The sequence below is a fragment of the Amblyraja radiata genome, chromosome 11, assembly GCF_010909765.2.
Source record: "Amblyraja radiata isolate CabotCenter1 chromosome 11, sAmbRad1.1.pri, whole genome shotgun sequence".
NCBI classification, from domain to species: domain Eukaryota; kingdom Metazoa; phylum Chordata; class Chondrichthyes; order Rajiformes; family Rajidae; genus Amblyraja; species Amblyraja radiata.
The window spans coordinates 46,824,591-46,845,321 of record NC_045966.1 but is presented as its reverse complement, the minus strand read 5'-3'; the positions used below and the strand labels follow the sequence as shown (position 1 = coordinate 46,845,321).

Genomic DNA, 20,731 nt, shown 5'->3' with positions numbered 1-20,731 from the left:
TTCTTCAGACTGAAAATTAGGGGAATGGGAAACGGGAGATATAGATGATGATGTAGAGAGATATAGAACAATGAATGAAAGGATTGAATCCGGAGGTATGCTTTTTCACTAGTGGCACAGAAGAAAAGTAGAGGAATGCGGCAAATCAGCCACATTCATATCAAATGTAGGGATGGGCTTCAGGGTCCAGATGTTCTCCTACTGCCCCTATTTCCGTGTGTCCTCCAAATTGATACCAAACTCCCATCAACACTAATGTGACTTTATTCTCCCTGCATTGACATCGTCCTCCCAGATTCCACCACTCATCTATAATCATAATAGCAATTTAACAGTTGCAAGTTAAGTACCAAATCACATGATTTTGGGAATTTTGGAAGAAACCAGAGCATTAATGGGTTCCGATGCAGTTATCTGAAAATATATAAACTCCACATAGACAGCAAAAAAAGACACAAAGTGCTGGAGTATCCATAGTTCCATATTCCCACCATCGAAGGGATCTACATGAGTCACTGCCTCCAAAAGTCAGTCAGCATCATTAGGGACTCGGACCACCCTGGCCACATTCTCATTTCACTCCTGCCATCAGGAAGAAAAATAAACCTGAAAACTGTAACTTTTAGGCTCATGAGCAGCTTCTTCCCTACAAGCATCAGGCTAATAAACACAAGGTACTGGTGTAACTCAATGGGTCGAGCAACATATCTGGAGAACATTGATAGGTGACATTTATGGTGACGACTGGTCAGAGATCAGTATGGTGAAGTCAAAAGGCAGCAGATGACATTGTACTGCCTATAATGTATGGGTTGCTATTTGCTCAAGGGTATTTCAGAATATTGTGAAATAGTATTTTCCTTTCAAAGATAAGTTCTGCCTTAATTGGTTGTGTATATTCAAATTGTTATTTCATACATAATCATTGTAAGCTAGAATTTAATTGGCAAGATAACCAAATTACTGTTGGTCCATCTCCCAATTCACTATCCCTGCTTATTCTCCGTGAGCTGTCCAAATGGTTTACATGGCTGATACCAAACTACCAGAACTGACCCCATATTTTTTGTTCCACCTCGGGATTATGTTCCCAGACAGACAAAGACAAATATTTGATGATATAGAACAGTACAGCACAAGACCAGGCCCTTCAGCTCACAATACCTGTGCTGGTCATGATGCCAAGACCATCACTGGTCTACCTGCAATGGAGGTAGTTGGTGCAAGTACTATTTCAATGTTTAAGAACCATTTAGACAGGTACGTGGACAGGATAGGGTTAGATGGATATGGGCCAAATGCAAGTCCCTGAGAGTGGACGCTGGCGCGCTTTAGCTGCCGCTGCTCTCTCTTCACATTGTGTTTTTTGATTTTTTGATTTTGTGTCTTTGGAACGATTTCTATCTTTAATTTGTGTATTGATGATGTCATTATTTATTTTTTCTCCGATTATATGTTTTTTTTTCTCTTCTGTTAACTTTTGTAAGGTGTCCTTGAGACTTTGAAAGGCGCCCGAAAATAAAATTTATTATTATTATTATTATTAAATGCAGGCAGGTGGGACAAGTGTAGATGGGACATGTTGGTTGGTGTGAGCAAGTTGGGCTACTCGAAATTTCCCATGCTGTATGATTCCAAGGGCACTAATGAGTGCAGATCCTTTGATTACTAAATCCATGCCAAAGTTTTATATAATGTACACAAGCTGTTATGAAGTGTTCTGGAAATGGTTTTGATTAAAATTGTCAACCTAAAAGCAGTCAAATTTCAATACTGAGTGAACAATTGATTGAAAGATACAGCATGAAAACAGGCCCATCGGCCCACCAATTACACACTGACTATCGATCAACTGTTCACATTAGTTCCATACTATCCCATTCCTTTCGGTTCCACTCCTTATACACCAGGGGCAATTAACCTACAAATTCCCATGTGGTCACAGGGCAAACATACTAACACCACACAAACGGCACCAGAGGTCGGGATCAAATTCGGGTCCTGGCGCTATGAGGCAACGACAGGAGGAGAAGGAGGAAAGTGGGACAAACTGGATAATTCTTTCAAAGAGTTGATACATACTTGGTGAGCAGAATGGTACTGTTGTAGTAAAACATCCACTGCAAGATGCACTAGTTTTTTATTTTTAGTTTTAGAGACAGTGCCCACTGAGTCCACACCAACCAGCGATCCCCATACACTCGCACTATCATACACATAGGGACAATTTACAATAAACCTATAAACCTGCACATCTGTGGAGTGTGGGAGGAACCCAGAGCACCCGGAGAAAACCAACGCTGTCAAAGTTGAGCACAGGCTATTGACTGGGACCGCATGCAAAGGTCGCCAGGTTTTGGCGTCGCTTTCAAAGTCTAGTCCAATCCACACGCTTGGTCTTCTGGTCAGGCACAAGATCTAGGCAAGCCCCAGGCTGCTGCAGGGCCTCCTCTGAGCATCTAAGATGCACAGACTTTATGAAATTACAAGTAAATGCATTGAGAGACACATATGAAATGTGACACTGAGCACTCTAAATTGCAGCCCTGTATGTTTTACAGCCGCACCTAGAGGATGTAATGTGTCTTCACTGGACCCTCCCTGGACAGCTGAGTGGGTATCTATGAACCCACTGCACCCATAGTGTTGACAAGAAGATATTTATGGTTCCCAGGAGCTGGAATGAAAACTGAGCCAGTAGAAAATATGCCTAATCTTCCTATTTATATCGCTGTTTATCTCTTTATCCAAATCGCAGACACTTCCTTCACATAAGGTTCAAAGTTGCTCCCATTATAACACAGCTAAACACAGGATACAGCTGGCTCACAATTTACTGGGAACTTGAGAACTCCTGATCACAGGCTATCATAATCATCAGCGTCACCTCCCAACACCCACCACATCAAAACAAAAAGGGGCTTAAGAACATACGGGGAGCATTTGAAGTCTCCGGGACTATATTCATTAGAGGTTAGAAAGATCAGGGGCATCTCATTGAAACTGCCGAATGATGAAAGGCCTAGATAGAGGGAAAGTGGTAAGGATGTTTCCAGTAGTAGGAGTCTAGAACCAGAGGGCACAGCCTCAAAATAAAAGGACGTACCTTCAGAATGGCGATGAAGAGAAATTTCTTAAGCCAGAAGGTGGTGAATCTCTGAAATTCATTGCTTGGATTGATATAAAGCAGAGATTGATAGATTCTTAATTAGTAAAGGGGCTGTCCCACTGCGGCGACCTAATCTGCGGGTTTAGAAGAGCTTGTCCCCGACTCAAACTCGCAACATGGTCGACACATGGTCCTAGGAGGTCCTAGGAGGTCACTGGAACTCTCCTTCATGCTCGAGGGAAGTTCCCACCTACTTGTGGCCTCAGCAACATTTTTGAAAATGTTGAAAAATTTTCCACGAGTAAAAATTGGTCGGCATGGTTCTTTTTAACTCGTACTGCAGTGGAGTTGGGCCGCTATGTAGGTACAGGCAGTCGAGGGCAGCCGTAGGCAATCTCCTTTGCTGACCGGAAATTTTAATTGGCTCATTGGAGTTTTCAGGATCAAGGAAAACCGACCGGTAAGTAAAATGCCCGCTAACCTGTATTATAAGTTGTCTGGCTTCTTAAAAGTGTCTCCACTCCTTCTCCCCCCCCCCCCTCGTTCTCCCCCTCTTCTATCCCCTTCTCTACTCTCCTCCCCACAACCCCCACAACCCCCCCCCCCCCGCGCTCTCTAAAGGACTTACCGTTAAGTGCCAACCATTTTTTACCTTTCTGTTCATCGCAGTTGTGAATTTCAGACAGCGCTCCCCTGCTTTCCCTGGCCCCCGCCTTTGCAATGTGTTGTGTGTGTGTGCGCATGCGGTCGATCCAGCTCACAGTTTCATCACTGACGGTCGATCCAGCTCGAGGTTTTTCAGGCGAGTGCCCTCGACCTTGAAGGTCGAAGACAGTCTTCTGAACTCACGGATTAGGTCGCCGCAGTGGGACGGCCCCTTAAGGGTGACAAAGGTCACTGGGAAAAGGCAGGAGAATGGGGTTGAAAGGGAAATTAGATCATGCCAAGGAGACATGATGCGCTGAATGGCCTAATTCTGCTCTGATGTCTTATGGTCTAAGTAAAGGGTAGGCTAATTCAACTTGCTGCTTAGCACTTTAGGGAGCAAAGGACTCAGTGTTTCAGAAGTAGCATTGCTTCAAGCTAAAGGACTTTCTAGTAATGAAGTGCAGACATACAGTGGCTTTCAAAAGTATTCATACCCCTTGAACTTTTCCACATTTTGTCACGTTACAACCACAAACGTAAATGTATTTTATTGGGATTTTATGTGATAGACCAACACAAAGTGGTGCATAATTGTGAAGTGGAAGGAAAATGATACATGGTTTTCAAATTTTATTTACAAATAAAAAACTGAAAAGTGTGGCGTGCAAAAGTATTCAGCCCCCCTGAGTCAATACTTTGTAGAACCACCTTTCTCTGCAATTACAGCTGCAAGTCTTTTGGGGTATGTCTCTACCAGCTTTGCACATCTAGAGACTGAAATTTTTGCCCATTCTTCTTTGCAAAATAGCTCAAGCTCAGTCAGATTGGATGGAGAGCGTCTGTGAACAACAATTTTCAAGTCTTGCCAGGGATTCTCAATTGGATTTAGGTCTGGACTTTGACTGGGCCATTCTAACACATGAATATGCTTTGATCTAAACCATTCCATTGTAGCTCTGGCTGTATGTTTAGGGTCGTTGTCCTGCTGGAAGGTGAACCTCCGCACCAGTCTCAAGTCTTTTGCAGACTCTAACAGGTTTTCTTCCAAGATTGCACTGTATTTGGCTCCATCCATCTTCCCATCAACTCTGACCAGCTTCCCTGTCCCTGCTGAAGAAAAGCATCCCCACAGCATGATGCTGCCACCACCATGTTTCACAGTGGGGATGTTGTGTTCAGGGTGATGTGCAGTGTTAGTTTTCCGCCACACATAACGTTTTGCATTTAGGCCAAAAACCTCAATTTTGGTCTCATCTGACCAGAGCACCTTTCTCCACATGTTTGCTGTCCCCCTGTCCCTGTCCCTGTCCCCCCCCCCCCCCCACATGGTTTGTGGCAAACTGCAAACGGGACTTCTTATGGCTTTTTTTCAACAATGGCTTACTTCTCGCCTTCTTCCATAAAGGCCCGATTTGTGGAGTGCACGACTAATAGTTGTCCTGTGGACAGATTCTCCCACCTGAGCTGTGGATCTCTGCAGCTCCTCCAGAGTTACCATGGGCCTCTTGGCTGCTTCTCTGATCAATGCTCTCCTTGCCCGGCCTGTCAGTTTAGGTGGACGGCCATGTCTTGGTAGGTTTTCAGTTGTGCCATACTCATTCCATTTTCGGATGATGGATTGAACAGTGCTCCGTGAGATGTTCAAAGCTTGGGGTATTTTTTTAAACCTAACCCTGCTTTAAACTTCTCCACAACTTTATCCCTGACCTGTCTGGTGTGTTCCTTGGGCTTCATGATGCTGTTTGTTCACTTATGTTCTCTAACAAACCTCTGAGGCCTTCACAGAACAGCTGTATTTATACTGAGATTAGATTACACACAAGTGGACTCTATTTACTAATTAGGTGACTTCTGAAGGCAATTGGTTGCACTGGATTTTATTTAGGGGTATCAGAGTAAAGGGGGCTGAATACGTTTGCACGCCACACTTTTCAGTTTTTTATTTGTAAATAAATTTGAAAACCATGTATCATTTTCCTTCCACTTCACAATTATGCGCCACTTTGTGTTGGTCTATCACATAAAATCCCAATAAAATATATTTACGTTTGTGGTTGTAACGTGACAAAATGTGGAAATGTTCAAGGGGTATGAATACTTTTGCAAGCCACTGTAACTGAGGGAAGCTACAGTGGAAACATGCAGGCCCTTGTTTGAGTCATGACACATCATCACAGTGGCAGAGTGGTAGAGTTGCTGCCTTACAGTGTCAGAGACCCGGGTTTAATCCTGACAACGGGTGCGGTCTATACACAGTTTGTACGTTCTCCCTGTTACTGCGTGGGTTTTCGCCGGGTGCTCCGGTTTCCTCACATATTCCAAAGACATACAGGTTAGTACATTAATTGGCTTCTGTAAAGAATTCTCCCCACGGTGTAGAATAGAACTAGTGTAAAGGTGATCGTTGGTTAACATGGACGTGGTGGGCCAAAGAGCCTGTTTCCAAGCTCTATCTCCAAATCTAAACCTGGAACCTAAACATCAAGGAAATAGACTGAACTGATAATCTCCTACCATGCACCAACTGTTACTCACAAAACGAAGAATGCTCTACCCTCCTCCATTCCCTCAATAAACAAGCAGTTGAGGATGTAAACACTATAGTTTTATTGGCTTGTTATTGTTTCAAGATACAGTGAAAACCGTTGTTTGCATGCTATCCAAGCAACCACACCATAGAGTACATCAAGGTAGTACAAGAGAGAAAAGTAAGGCACAATACAATGTAACAACTACAAAGAAAGTCCAGATAAACAAATATGAAGGGCTGCATCATTGAGAGATTCGGAGATCAAGAATACATCTTTTGTATGCAAGAGGTCTATTCACGAGTCTGTTCATGGTGTGGAAGAAGCTGTTCTTGAATCTGCTCTAGTATCTTTAGCCTGAAGCCCGTCGGGAAAAGTGGAGTGACCTGGGTGTGAGTAGTCCTTGATTATGTTAGCTGTTATCCAATGTGACATTTGTCAGGGTCGATGGAAGGGAGGGGGTTTGGGGTGAAGGAGATTGGTTTGCGTGCTGCACTGGGCTACATTCACAACTCTGCAATTTCTTGTGTTCTTGGCAACAGCAAGCTGTGATGCTGTGTAGAAATTGGTAAGAGTCGTTGGAGGCATGCCTAATTTCGAAAGCCAGCTGTACAAAGTTGAGGCATTGATGTGGTTTCTTGGCTAGAGCATCTTGTGGTTGGACAAGAACAAGTTGTTGATGATATTTATATCTTGGAACTCGAAGATTCGTCATTTAGTTGACGCTGAGTGTGAATTTGTTCTTTAGTTTAGTTTAGAGATACAGGCCCTTCGGCACACTGAGTCCGCGCTGACCTGCAATCCCCATACACTACCACTATCCGACACACTAGGGACTATTTACAATTTTACCAAAGCCAACTAACCTACAAACCTGTACATCTTTGGAGTGAGAGATTAACCCAGAGAAAACCCCTGCAGTCACAGGAAGAATGTGCAAACATAGTCAGGATTGAACCCAGGTCTCTGATGCAGCAAGGCAGCAGCTCTACCACTGCACCACTGTGCTGCCCTACAGTCTTCACACTTTGTTACTAATCTCCCTATCTCCTTCCTGTATTCTATTTCACCATTGATTGCGATCTGGCCCACTATGGCGGGATCATCTGCAAACTTGTCAGTGACGCTAGAGTAAAGGTTTTCACACGGTCGTGAGTATATAGAGAGTATAGCAAGGTGCTGAGAATACAGACCTCTGTTGTAGTGGTGTTTAGAATTATCGTGGAGGATTGCTCCCTATCCATGCTGAATATAGCCTATGGGTCAGGAAGTCAAGGATCCAGTTGCAGAGTTGGGTCGGAGTCCTACATCCAGGTGTTTAAAGATGTGTTTGGTTGGAAATATGGTGCTGAAGGTCGACCCATAGCCAACACACAAGAGTCTGATGTAGGTGTGCTTGTTATTCAATGGTGCGTTTTGTCACATAAGCAACCGCAGAAATTCTTTTTGCATATAGAGATGCTCCTGGATTTACGATGCTTCGACTTACGATATTTCATCTTTACGATTGGCAAATGCTCGGCAATGGCAGCGAGCCGCACATCACTTCCAGTCATGTGATCGCAATGTATTAAATGCGTTTTCGACTTGCGATATTTTCGATTTACAATAGGTTTATAAGAACGTAACCCCATTTTAGGTCGAGGAGCAGCTGTATTACAAATGCAGGCTCTGCCATTTGTGTACTATTATTAAAAGTCCAAAGTCCGGTCGACCTGCATGCTCCATGTATTCAATACTCGATGTACTCGATGCAGATCCAGCGAACCAACGTCCCTCTCCTCTCCGTGCCATCTTTGTGGTCTGGGGGCATGTACTGCAGCCAACCTTGAAAGCTTTTGGAGGCATTACTTTGGTTCACCCTCCTTTTGGCCCTCGAGCCAGATCCTCGCATCCAACGTCTCCAGTTACGTTGCTTGCTTGGTTACGCCGTCCAGCAAGCCTCCGGGTAGGTAACCAGTCCCATAGCCTGATAAGCCCTCGGGTGGGTCCCGCTGACTGATGAGCCTTTGGGCAATGTCCTGCCAACCACCAAACCTTCCATATCCAGATGTTCCAAAGATGTACAAGGCCAGGGAGATGAAATTTGCTTTGGACCTGTTGCAGCAGAAGGCAAATTGCAGTGGATCAAGGTTTTCTGGGAGGCTGGAGTTAATGTGCACCATGATCAGTCTCGTAAAGCGTTCCATGATGGTGGAGGCTTAGCAACCAGACAGTAGTTATTAACACACACTACCTTGGTTTACTGTGGCACTGGGGACTGGGATGATAGTAGTCTTCTTAAAGTAGGTGGGAACCTCACTTAGATTGGAGTAGGGAAGGGTAAAGATGTATGTAAATACATTGTCTATGGGCACGACAGTCTAACGAAGTTTCGACCCCAAACATCACCTATTCCTTTTCTCCGGAGATGCTGTCTGGCCTGCTGAATTACTCCAGCATTTTGTGTCTATCTTCCATGTCCGTAAAAGATTCCCTAAGTGTTTCCTGACAGAGAAAAATATGTTAAGGAAGCCAAGGACAATCAGTCTTGGATAATGTTCTAAACCATTAACTACTCGAGAGTTTGAAGAAGATTAGCACAAAGAGGGCTTGGAACCTTTCCAGGGCTCTGCGTGCATGGCCAACATTTAGTTTAGAGTTTAATTTAGAGATACAGTGTGGAAACAAGCCCTTCTGCCGACCATCAATCACCCCAAACTCTAATTCTATCCGACACACTAGGAACAATTCATGGAAGCCAATTAACCTACAAACCTGCATGTCTTTGGAGTGCAGTAGGAAATCGGAGCATCCGCAGTCAGGATCAAACTTGGGTCTCTGGTGTTGTAAAGCGGCAACTCTACAACTGTGCCGCTTCAACATAACAAAACCAGAGCAAACACAAAGTGCAAGAGAAACTCAGCGGGTCAGACAGCATCTGTGGAGGGATTGGATAGGTAATGTTTCAGGTCGGGACCCTTCTTCAGCCCCGAAATGCCACCAATCCATTCCTACCACAGATGCTGCCTGACCCATTGAGCTACTCCAGCTGTTTGTGGTTAGCCGTATTTTTCCAGCAGCTGCATGTCTCTCGTGACACCAAAACCAGAGGCGGACGAAGGGCACATAAGCAGTGCTTTCAAGAACTTCATTTTTCAACAAATCTCAAAATAAATCAATATAAACGTTCACTTAATAAAAATCCTCATTCTTTTCTTAAACAACTTGTTTTCTGTTCTTAATTTTCTCCGTGACTTCCTCCAATTTTCCACATGAAAACAGCTCGGTCTCTTCCACATTTCACATCCTTCAATCGATTAAGTAATTTCAACAGAAGATCATGACAAAGCATCCAAAGCATTAGTAAGATGTTAAGATAGTTATGAAGAAAAGGCTGGGGAATGAGGTTGAGAGGGAAAGATAGATCAGCCTCGATTGAATGGCGAAGTAGACTTGATGGGGCAAATGGCCCAAGTCTGTTCCTAGAACTTTATTTTTTTATTTTTTTTATTTTTGTATTTATATTTTTTATTAGAAGCAGTGTACAAAAGTATAAACCGCGGCATTTGACATAATACACTTCCATTTTGATTTTAACAAAGATGAAATGCAAAAAGAGAGAAAGAGCAAGTAAGGAAGAAAGTGAGAAATAGAGTGAATATGTAAGGATAGAACCCCTAAACTACCAAATGAGTGTAATCAAAGAGTGAGTGAGTAAAAACTTAAAAAAAACAATAAAAATACAAAAAGGAAAAAAAGGAAAAAAAAACCAATGTGTTGATATACCTGCTTCATTTCTCATCACACCCATCACCCAGTCCGTAATTCGGTTTAATTCCGAAGTTGAGTTGCACCATACTATCCTTGTAATGAATCAATGAAAGGAGACCATATCTTTGAAAATTGCTCTTTTTCCTGCTAAGACAAGTCTCATATCTTCAAGATGTAGCGTCTCAGACATGTTTGTAATCCACATTTTAAGAGTTGGGGGAGATGCATTTTTCCAAAATTTAAGTATACGTTTTTTCACCATTATCAGGCTATAGTTAAGGAAACGTCTTTGAAATATTGATAGCTCAGATAGCAGCTCCCGCTGTTCCGAAAATAATCAGTTCTATATGGGGGTCCAGTTTTGTTTTTAATAATTTTGAGAAAATTTCAAAGATTTCTTTCCAAAAGTTATGGAGTTTTATGCAAGAGGCAAAGGAGTGTGTTATAGTTGCTTCTTGAGAGAGACATTTGTCGCAAATAGGAGATACTGTTCCTAGAACTTAACTTACAAAAGTTGCACCCAACTATTTCACAGCAAAACTCTACTAAGTGGAAATCACACCATATTTAATGCACAGAATGAGATAATTCTGTCCAGTTGATTTTACACTCTGCCTATTTGATCTGGTCTTATTAGACTTAAACATTCCTATCCGTAACCACTATTTCTTTCTGGTGAAACGTATTTGAAATTCAGTTCTTTCTACAGTGAAATGTAATTGTGATGGTTGTCCAATCAAATGGCAACACTGTGGAAATTCAATCACACGTTACCAGAGCAAATTACGATTGCACTGACGATGCAGATAAGCCCGACAAAATATTTTGTGCTCTGGAAACAGTGCCAATTGTGAGAATCGGAAACACATCAGAAGGGAAAATATTCTGCATCCTGTACACTAAGTGTTGGTGGTTAGATATGTATTTAGGTTATGGGGAAAAGACAGGAGAATGGAGTTGAGTGGAAAAAATACACAAGCCATGATCGAATGACAGAGTAGACTCAATGGGCCGAATGACCTAATTCTGCTCCCGTGTCTTAAGGTCTTGAATATAGATATACAGCTAGCTTATTCTATTAGGTCAGTGGCAGTACCAGTGTGGCACAGTGATGCAGCGGTAGAGTTGCTGCCTTACAGCGCCAGATACTATAGTTCGATCCTCATCACGGGAGCTGTCTGTACAGTTTATACATTCTCACTGTGATCGCTTGGGTTTTCTCAGGGTGCTCCGGTTTCCTCCCATATTTCAAAGATGTACATCTGGGTTTGTAGATCACTTGGCTTCAGTAAGAATTATAAATTGGTCCTAGTGTGTAGGATAGTACTAGTGTGTATGAGACCACTGGTTGGCATGGACTCAGTGAGCAAAGGGCCTGTTTTCACACTTTATCTCTAAAGAAAAAGTCATTAATTTGTTATCATGACATACCTAATATTGACAATCATTCTCGTTTGAACAAATCATAGAAACATAGAAAATAGAAGCAGTAGGCCATTTGGCTCTTTGATCATCCACAATCAGTACCCCGTTCCGGCTTTCTCCCCATATCCCTTGATTCCATTAGCCCAAAGAGCTATATCTAACTCTCCCATGATAACAGCAAGTGAATTGCCCTCCATTGCTGCTGTGGCAGAGAATTCCACAGATTCACAACTCTTTGGGTGAAAACGTTTTTGCTCATCTCAGTCCTGAATGGCCTACCCCTTATTCTAAAATTGTGACCCCTGGTTCTGGACCATTTTTCTTGCATCTAGCCTGTCCAATCCCTTAAGAATTTTATATGTTCTGTAAGATACCCTCTCATCCTTCTAAATGCCAGTGAATATGTCCAGTTGACCCATACTTTCCAAACCATTCTCTAGGCCCTCACCCCCTCATCTTCACAATGGACATCCAGTCACTCTACACCTCCATCCCCCACCAGGATGGTCTCAAAGCCCTCCGGTTCTTCCTCGAACAGAGAAGCAACCTATACCCGGCCACTGACACTCTCCTCCACCTAGCGGAGCTGGTCCTTACCCTCAATAACTTCACGTTTGACTCCTCCCTATGCCTGCCTCTTTGTTGCTTAAGTCGAGCAATCCTTGTTCAATACATAACAGGGCCCCATCCCCGACCTCTATCTCCGCTACATTGACGACTGCTTTGGTGCCACTTCCTGCACCCGCACACAACTGACTGACTTCATCCACTTCACCACTAACTTCCATCCGGCACTCAAAAACACCTGGACCATTTACAACACTTCCCTACCATTCCTTGACCTCACTATCTCCATCGCAGGTGATAGACTTCTGACCGACATCCACTATAAACCTACTGACTCCCATGGCTATCTGGACTACACTTCTTCACACCCTACTTCCTTTAAGGACTCCATCCCCTACTCCCAATTCCTATGTCTACGCCGCATCTGCTCCCAGGATGAGGTGTTCCACACCAGGGCATCTGAAATGTCCTCATTCTTCAGGGAACGGGGGTTCCCCTCCTCCACCATAGATGAGGCTCGCACCAGGGTCTCTTCCATACCCCACAACACTGTTCTCGCTCCCCATTCCCCCCACTCGCAACAAGGGCAGAGTCCCCCTAGTCCTCACCTTTCACCAAACCAGCCGTCACATACAACAAGTATCGCCACCTCCAACGTGACCCCACCACTCGCCACATCTTCCCATCTCCCCCTATATCTGCCTTCCGCAAAGACCGCTCCCTCCATAACTCCCTTGTCAATTCTTCCCTTCCCTCCCGTACCACCCCCTCCCCGGGCACTTTCCCTTGTAACCGCAAGAAATGCAATACTTGTCCCTTTACCTCCCCCCTCGACTCCATTCAAGGACCCAAGCAGTCGTTCCAGGTGCGACAGAGGTTTACCTGCATCTCCTCCAACCTCATCTATTGCATCCACTACTCTAGATGTCAGCAGATCTATATCGGTGAGACCAAGCGGAGGTTGGACGATCGTTTCGCCGAACACCTCCGCTCGGTCCGCTATAATCAACCTGACCTCCCGATGGCTCAACACTTCAAGTCCCCCTCCCACTCCGTATCCGACCTCTCTGTCCTGGGTCTCCTCCATGGCCAGAGCGAGCAACACCGGAAATTGGAGGAACAGCACCTCATATTCCGCTTGGGGAGTCTGCATCCAGGGGGCTTGAACATTGAATTCTCCCAATTTTGTTAGTCCTTGCTGTCTCCTCCCCTTCCTCAGCCCTCCTGCTGTCTCCTCCCATCCCCCAGCTCCTCCTCCTTTTTCCTTTCTTCTCCCCGCCCCACCACCTCTGATCTGCCTGAAGAAGGGTTTCGGCCGGAAACGTTGCCTTTTTCCTTCGCTCCATAGATGCTGCTGCACCCGCTGAGTTTCTCCAGCTTTTTTGTGTACTTTCCAAATCATACCTCGTTTGGGTATTTTTAAGGCAGAGATTGATAGGTTCTTGATTAGTAAGGGTATCAAGGGTTATGGGGAGAAGGCCAAATTTTACCATTGGTGTGATATCACCTACAAATATTAAAAACATAATTCAAAGTTCAATTCAATTAATTATCAATTGTACTGGGCTGAAGAAACCAGAATTGTGCAATTAAAAAGTTTATAGGCAGCTGATTTGTTCTCCCCATTTGATAAACTCATAAATTTGAGTTACTCTACTCATATAAATTTGCTCTCTTTTTCAACTCTCTTCATCCAAAATGAATATTCATCCTTACAAATTTGACAGTCATTTCTCCATTTCCATTAAATTAAAATATTATGTTTGCTGTGATTGTGTATGAATATCACTATCTTCAACAAGACTTGTTTTCTGGGCCCATTCCCAGAGATTTTTATCGACCCAATAAAAGTACCTTTGAAGTCACACCATTGTTATAAAATAGAAAAACATAGCAATGTACTGTGTCCTTCAGTGAAGATGATTTAGGGATAAATATTGGCCAGAAGACACAAGTAAAACAGGCTTTAGTTTCACACGTTTCAAATTTAATCATAACATGCATAAAAATTATATGAAGTATGCTGATAAATACCCTGGCTTTCTCTGACCGTTGTTCATCCATCTGTCAATCAAACACTCTCCCCATACCTAACATCACCTGTACCCACCTATCACTCGTAGAAACAAGGAATTGCAGAGATTGGTTAATACACAAAAGGACACAAAGCGCAGAGTACAGACAGTATCTCTGGACAACTTGGGTGGGTAATATTTTGGATCAAGAGGGTCTGAAAAAGGGTCTCAAACTGAAACGTCACCTATCTGTGTTCTCCGGAGATGCTGCCTGGACCGCTGAGTTACTGCAGCACTTTGTGTTCTTTTGTGTCCATCTATAACTTGCCAGGCACCTGCCCCCAGCTCCATTCTAGCTTTCCCCCCCATACTATAATCAGTCTGAAGAAGGGTCCCAACACAAAATGTCACCTCCATAATTGTTGTCTAATTCACTGGGTAATTCCAGTACTTTGTGTTTTTCTCAAAATTCCAGCATCTGCAGATCGTAGGTCTCTGTGGTTTCCTTCTCACATTCATGCAATAAAATCATAGGCTCTTCCAGTGAAAAATGTCAATGTCTTTAAACTTTAGAGATACAGCGCGGAAACAGGCCCTTCGGCCAACCAAGTACACACTGACGAGCGATCACCCTGTACACTAGCACCATCCTACACACTAGGAACAATTTACACATTTTACCAAAGACAATTAATCTACAAACCTGTAAGTCTTTGGAGTGCGGGAGGGTACCAGAGCATCTGGAGGAAGCCCAGGCGGTCACAGGGAGAACGTACAAACGCTGTACAGACAACAGCATTAGTCAGAACCAAACCTGGGTCTCTGGCACCTTAAGGCAGCAACTCCACTGCGTCCGCCGCTGATTGGTTATTGATTAAGCTCATGGGTTGATCTCAATAAGATTCTGCACTACACATCACAGATCTGAGGTATTGTAACATGTCATACAGGACATGACAGGCCTGATCATAAGTCCTGGCCTGCTCTGGAAGGTTTGGGTTTCAACCAACTGCATGTAGCACATTTTACTTAGGATATGTTAGGCTTTACAGGCTTTGTCCTGCCCCCCCACCTCTTTTCCATCTTTCTCCTCCCTACTATAAATTTGTCTATAGAAGGGTCCTGACCAAAATGTCACATCCATGTGATGCTGCCTGACCTGCAGTTACATAGAAAGTTCAGTTGTAGAGCATGAGAACAGGTCTTTCTGCCCACAATATCCGGGCCTATCATGTTGCCAGATTTTATTGCAGAGCGACTCTTGTGTAGTCTTTCCGCTGACTGAACAGCATGCAACAAAAAAGCTATTCACTGTACCTTGGTACATGTGACAAAAGAACTAAACTAAACTAAACCAAATTAAACTAAACTAAACTATTGTTTTTTTACTTACATTCATTTGGTATGACTGATGCAGTAATAATTTTAATTTTTACCAAATCCATAAAGATTAGAGCTGCAGTCTGTCTTCTGGAAATATGCAGGGCAGAGAACAAGATCGTGTCTTGAATTTAGATACTTGATTGACTGGAGAATTTCACAATAAAGGAGAAAGTTAAGGCACGGGGGAAAAAAATATTAAACTCAAAGAAAAGCTGGTTTAGCTTCAACTTCAGCAAGCAGGAAGCTCAATTACCAAAGGGTTATTCTCCCAAATCTTTAATTCAATAGCTTTCTATAGATGCTGCCCCACCCGCTGTGTACCCCGAGCACTTTATTTCTGTTTTGAACTTCTAGCAACAGCAGGATTTGGTCTTCAGCCAGGCATCTTAAAATAGATACAGAAGCACTTGGAAGAACTTAGAAAAGCTCAGCGTGGGAACTGGGTTTAAATACGATTTTAAAAAGCTTCATTTCCCAGAAGTATGTTTCCTATAAGTGTCAAGTGTGGCTGGAAGCAGATGACTTTGCAAACTCTGTAATCAGTAGCATGTTCACAATTCAGCAGGCAGAAGACCAAGTAGATAAATCCTTTCCAATCCATTTTAACAAAGATCTGCCTTGAATAAGTGACTAGAAGTTCTATCTTCTTTTATTTTCTCTCCAGCATCACTAGTAAATTCCCAGTCTGTTCAATCCCAACTGGTTGAACGGTTAAAATCTGCCTCAAACTGCTCATTGCATTATCAATCAGTGACCACCTACATGGGAATACTCCCTCTCAGAAATGTTTGTGGTCTGGCATAATACTGTGAGTGGTAAAGATTATCATTGTCTCCCAGTAAATGTGATTAACTGGCTGATTCATGCTGGGGTTAAAATTGCTCAGCAAATAGCTCATAACTCCGAGGCCAGTAGATTAAAAACATTATGTGTGGGAAGGAACTGCAGATGCTGGTTTACACCAAAGATAGACACAAAAAGCTGGAGTAATTCAACGGGTCAGGCAGCATCTCGGGAGAAAAGGAATAGGTGACGCCTCGGGTCGGGACAACTTTGGAACAACACTATAGTGTTGAAAGGACTGGAAAATGAAAGTGGGATTTTACTAGTGCTACTGGATAGAAAATAAAGAAATTGAACTTCCAGTCATGTATCTAAGGCAGATCTTTGTAAAAATAGAATAGAAAACATTGATTGCATACCTTAACAACCTATCCTAAAGGACATATAAATACAACTTAACGGAGGGTTTTGGGACTGTACACCAAACGTTAGCTTTGGCACCAATGACATCTCCCGGGATCCTACTATGAATTGGCTGACACAAAGGCAAATTGGGCAGAGAATCTGTAGAAGATTGCACACAGATAGATAGTTTCTACTGCACTGGATTTTCTGATACAACGTTTTAATCTTCAACAATCCCCTAGATTCATAGTTGAACCCAGCCATCCTGCAAATTGGAGTTTTGACCTCAAGCAATGAATGAGAAGATGGTGAAAAGCACCAATTTTCCCAAGAATATCTATTATCATCTTAGGGTGGCACAGTAGAGCAGCAGTAAACATGCTGCCTCACAGCACCAGAGACCAAGGTTTAATCCTGACCACAGGTGCTGTCTGCATGGAGTTTTCACTTTCTCCCTGTGACCACATGGGTTTTCTTAGGGTGCGCCGGTTTCCTCCCGCATTCCAAAGATGTCCAGATTTGTAGGTTAAAAGGCTTCTGTAAATTGCCTTTAGTGTGCAGGATGCAAAACTGGGATGATGTAGAACTAGTTGAATGGATGATCGATGTTCAGCATGGGCTCGGTGGGTCGAAGGCTCCATTTCCAATCTCTACATTAATTAAACTAATTACATCAAGAACTTGTTTGTGTACAATTACCTCAATATAAATAAAATCTCAGGACACTTCACTTATTAATATCAAGCCACATATGGTCAGACTATCAAAAACACAGTTAAGTACTTAGAATACCTGGGCTATCTTTAAGTAGTACAAAGGGAGGAAAGCAGGGGTTAATCCCAAAGCTCAGAATCATAGCTGTTGTAGGAGTGGCATCAAATGAGCAATAACATTCATGAATGACCAAAACACTGGAATTGGAGGAGGAAAATTGTCTCGGCAGGTTGCAGGGCTGTAGTGGAGCAACAGGGCAGTAGACTAGTGCAGCAGTAGAGTTGCTGCCTTACGGCGCCAGAGACCCGGGTTAGTTCTTAACTACGGGTACGGTCCGTACGGAGTTTGTATGCTCTCCCTGTGACCGCGTGGGTTTTCTCCGGGTGCTCCAGTTCCCTCCCACACTCCAAAGACGTACAGGTTTGTAGGTTCATTGGCTTTGCAAGAAAATTTGTAAATTATTCCTCGTGAGAAGGATAGTGCTAATGTACGGGGTGTTCACTGGTTGGTGCGGACTCGGAGAGACGAATGGGCAGTTTCCGTGCTGTATCTCTAAAGTTTTAGTTAGATATAGCTCTTCGGGCTAATGGAATCAAGGGATATGGGGAGAAAGCAGGAACGGGGTACTGATTTTGGAAGATCAGCCATGATCATATTGAATGGCGGTGCTGGCTCGAAGGGCCGAATGGCCTACTCCTCCACCTACCTTCTATGTTTCTATGTTTCTAAAGTCTAAAGCAGGAAAATTAGTCTGAAATAACTCATGGGAGAATAATCAAGCCATAGAAGGAGATACAGTAGCTTTGGCAACTTAAAATTCGTCCGAAAGGGAAGATTTTATTTCACAGAGAAAGCAAAAACAGTCAAGCCCCTGTCCCACTTTCCCAAGTTACTCACGAATTCTCCCAAGTTTTCCCCTTGATTCAAACTCGGGGATGCCAGCCGTAGGTACTCGGGGCTATTTTTATTTTACTCGTGGACATTTTTCAACATGCTGAAAAAACGTCCCGACTTACCTGATGCCCCGAGTACCTATGGCTGGCATTACGAGCCGCTATGAAATATCTACAGACTCCTACGGACTCGCAACCGATATTCCCCGAGTTTGAATCAAGGGGAAAACTCGGGAGAATTTGTGAGCAACTCGGGAACATGGGACAGGGGCTTTAATGATTGATTTCTAGAACTTGGTCCAGACAGCGGAATTCTCCCATCCCAATTGTAAAAATAAGTGCATGATAAAGGAAAAGAGGTGAGAGATTGAATAAACAGGTTACTGATTAAATTAAGACAGAAAACATTGGAAACACACAGGTCAAGCAGCCTCTGTTGAAAGAGGAGCACAAATAACATTTCATATTGGAGCTCGTTCATCTGAAGGATTGTTGATGAAAGTTTGTGGAAGAACAGAAACAAAGAAAACAATATCATGCACACCGATACCCTTTCTTCTGGTTCCCAGTTTCATGATCATTGGCAGATGTATTAGTCTGGATTACTTCCACATTGTGTCATCAGCATTAAAAGAAACACGAGGACTGAGATCAAATGGTTCTTTAGAAAAAAGTTGAGCAACCACCTCACTGATATATGTCGCCTACATATACGATGCTTGGAAACCAGTCAAATTAAAATTCATACTGAAATGTCTGTTTCAAATAAGATCACAAGAATATCTAGTCAAAAGGGTATAAGGTCAAAACAAGTTCAAAATGTTGATAACTACTTTATTTCTAATGATGTGTTCAACTAGCTGCTAGATTAGTTGAATGAAATAATAGATACTGATGAGGGACGCAAAGTGCTGGAGTAACTCAGCAGGTCAGGCAGCATCTCTGGAAAAAAGGGATGTGTGAGGTTTCGGGTTGGGACCCTTCTTCAACTTCTTCAGCTGAAGGTGGACATTCTGCTCATTGTGCCCTCTCTGCTATTTAGTAAGGTTTGCATGGTGGAGCATGCTTCCAACCCACTGTTCCAGCAACCCAGGTTCAATACTGACCTCTGTTGCTATCTTGTGGAGTTTGCGTGTTCTCCTGCGGCCATGCGGATTTCCTCAAGTAATCTTGTTTACGCCCACATCCCAAAAACATGCAAGTTGATTGATTAATTGACCGCTATAAATTGCCTCTCAGATAGGTGAGTTGCAAAATAATTAGTTGGGAGCCAGTAGGCTTGTGAGAAAACAGGTTACATGGAAACTTGACAAGACAACTCAGAGAGACAGCATATATATGTTGGGCTGAATGACCTATTTCTGAAGAAGGGTCTCGATAAAATGTTGCCTATTTCCTTCACTTCATAGATGCTGCCTCACCCGCTGAGTTTCTCCAGCGCTTTTGTATACCTTCCAGCATCTGCAGTTCCTTCTTAAACATAAGATCATGACTGACCTTTTACCTCAATATAACTTTACTGGGCTAATCCATATTCCCATATATTAATTAAAACTAAAAAAAAAAATCTATGGATCTCCATCTTGAGTATAATCAACAACTCAACCTTAAAAGCCCATGTCAGTAGAGAATTTCAAATATTCCCTTTTCCATATTCTCTGGGTTAAATTTTTACTCATCCCAGTACTGAAAGGCCAATTCTTTACTTTAAGACGGTAATGCTTTATCTAGAATATGGTTTATCTAGTCCAGGTAAAAAAAATAATCAACACTGCATCTACTTTATCAAGTCCTCTAATAATTTTGTACATTTGAATTACCTCTCAAGAGAATTTTGTTTTCAGCCACAGTAGATGATCTCCCATTTTTCAAAACTATTTTCCATTAGACATGCCATTCCATTAGAATTGTCTTATCACATCTGTCTCAACGTGAAGTCTCTTGTATCATTCTCATAGCCCACACTCAGCTTTATATCAATCAGTAGTCTTGAATATATTATGCTTGTTCCTTCACACGAATCGTTGATATAATGTGAACACAAAGTCCCAGCACCCTACTGGTTATAATCTCCCAGCCCAAAATTATCCTTTGTTCCTATTCTGATTTTGTTCTCTAATGAATCTTCAATCCTCACTATTTAATACCAAATGCTTCATTTTGTTTTACAATCCCTATGACACCACATTGACGGCTTTCTGAAAACCCAAATACAGCACATTGACCCGTTCAACTGTGCTGTCGTTACAAGTTAAGTCAAGCTTATTGTCAAATACGCAAGTACAGAGTGGTAGAGGTACAATGGAAATCTTGCTTACAGCAAATCACAGGCACATAGACATGAACAACACACAAAACCAAATTATATAGAAATCATATCACTTGGTGAAAAGAAAGACAAAAAAAAACACAGATATCAGTGCAAAATGCAGGTTGAAAACATGCATAAAAGTCCATGAAAGTGAAAGAGGCAATCAATGGTGTTCCACTCATCCTTCTAAACTCCAG

General features: G+C 42.8%; 1 protein-coding gene across 4 annotated transcripts in view; it reads right to left on the bottom strand.

The window, feature by feature from the left end:
* Window positions 1-20,731, bottom strand: part of LOC116978600 (arf-GAP with Rho-GAP domain, ANK repeat and PH domain-containing protein 3-like) — a 173,210-nt gene that overhangs the window by 121,655 nt on the left and 30,824 nt on the right. The window lies entirely within an intron of this gene.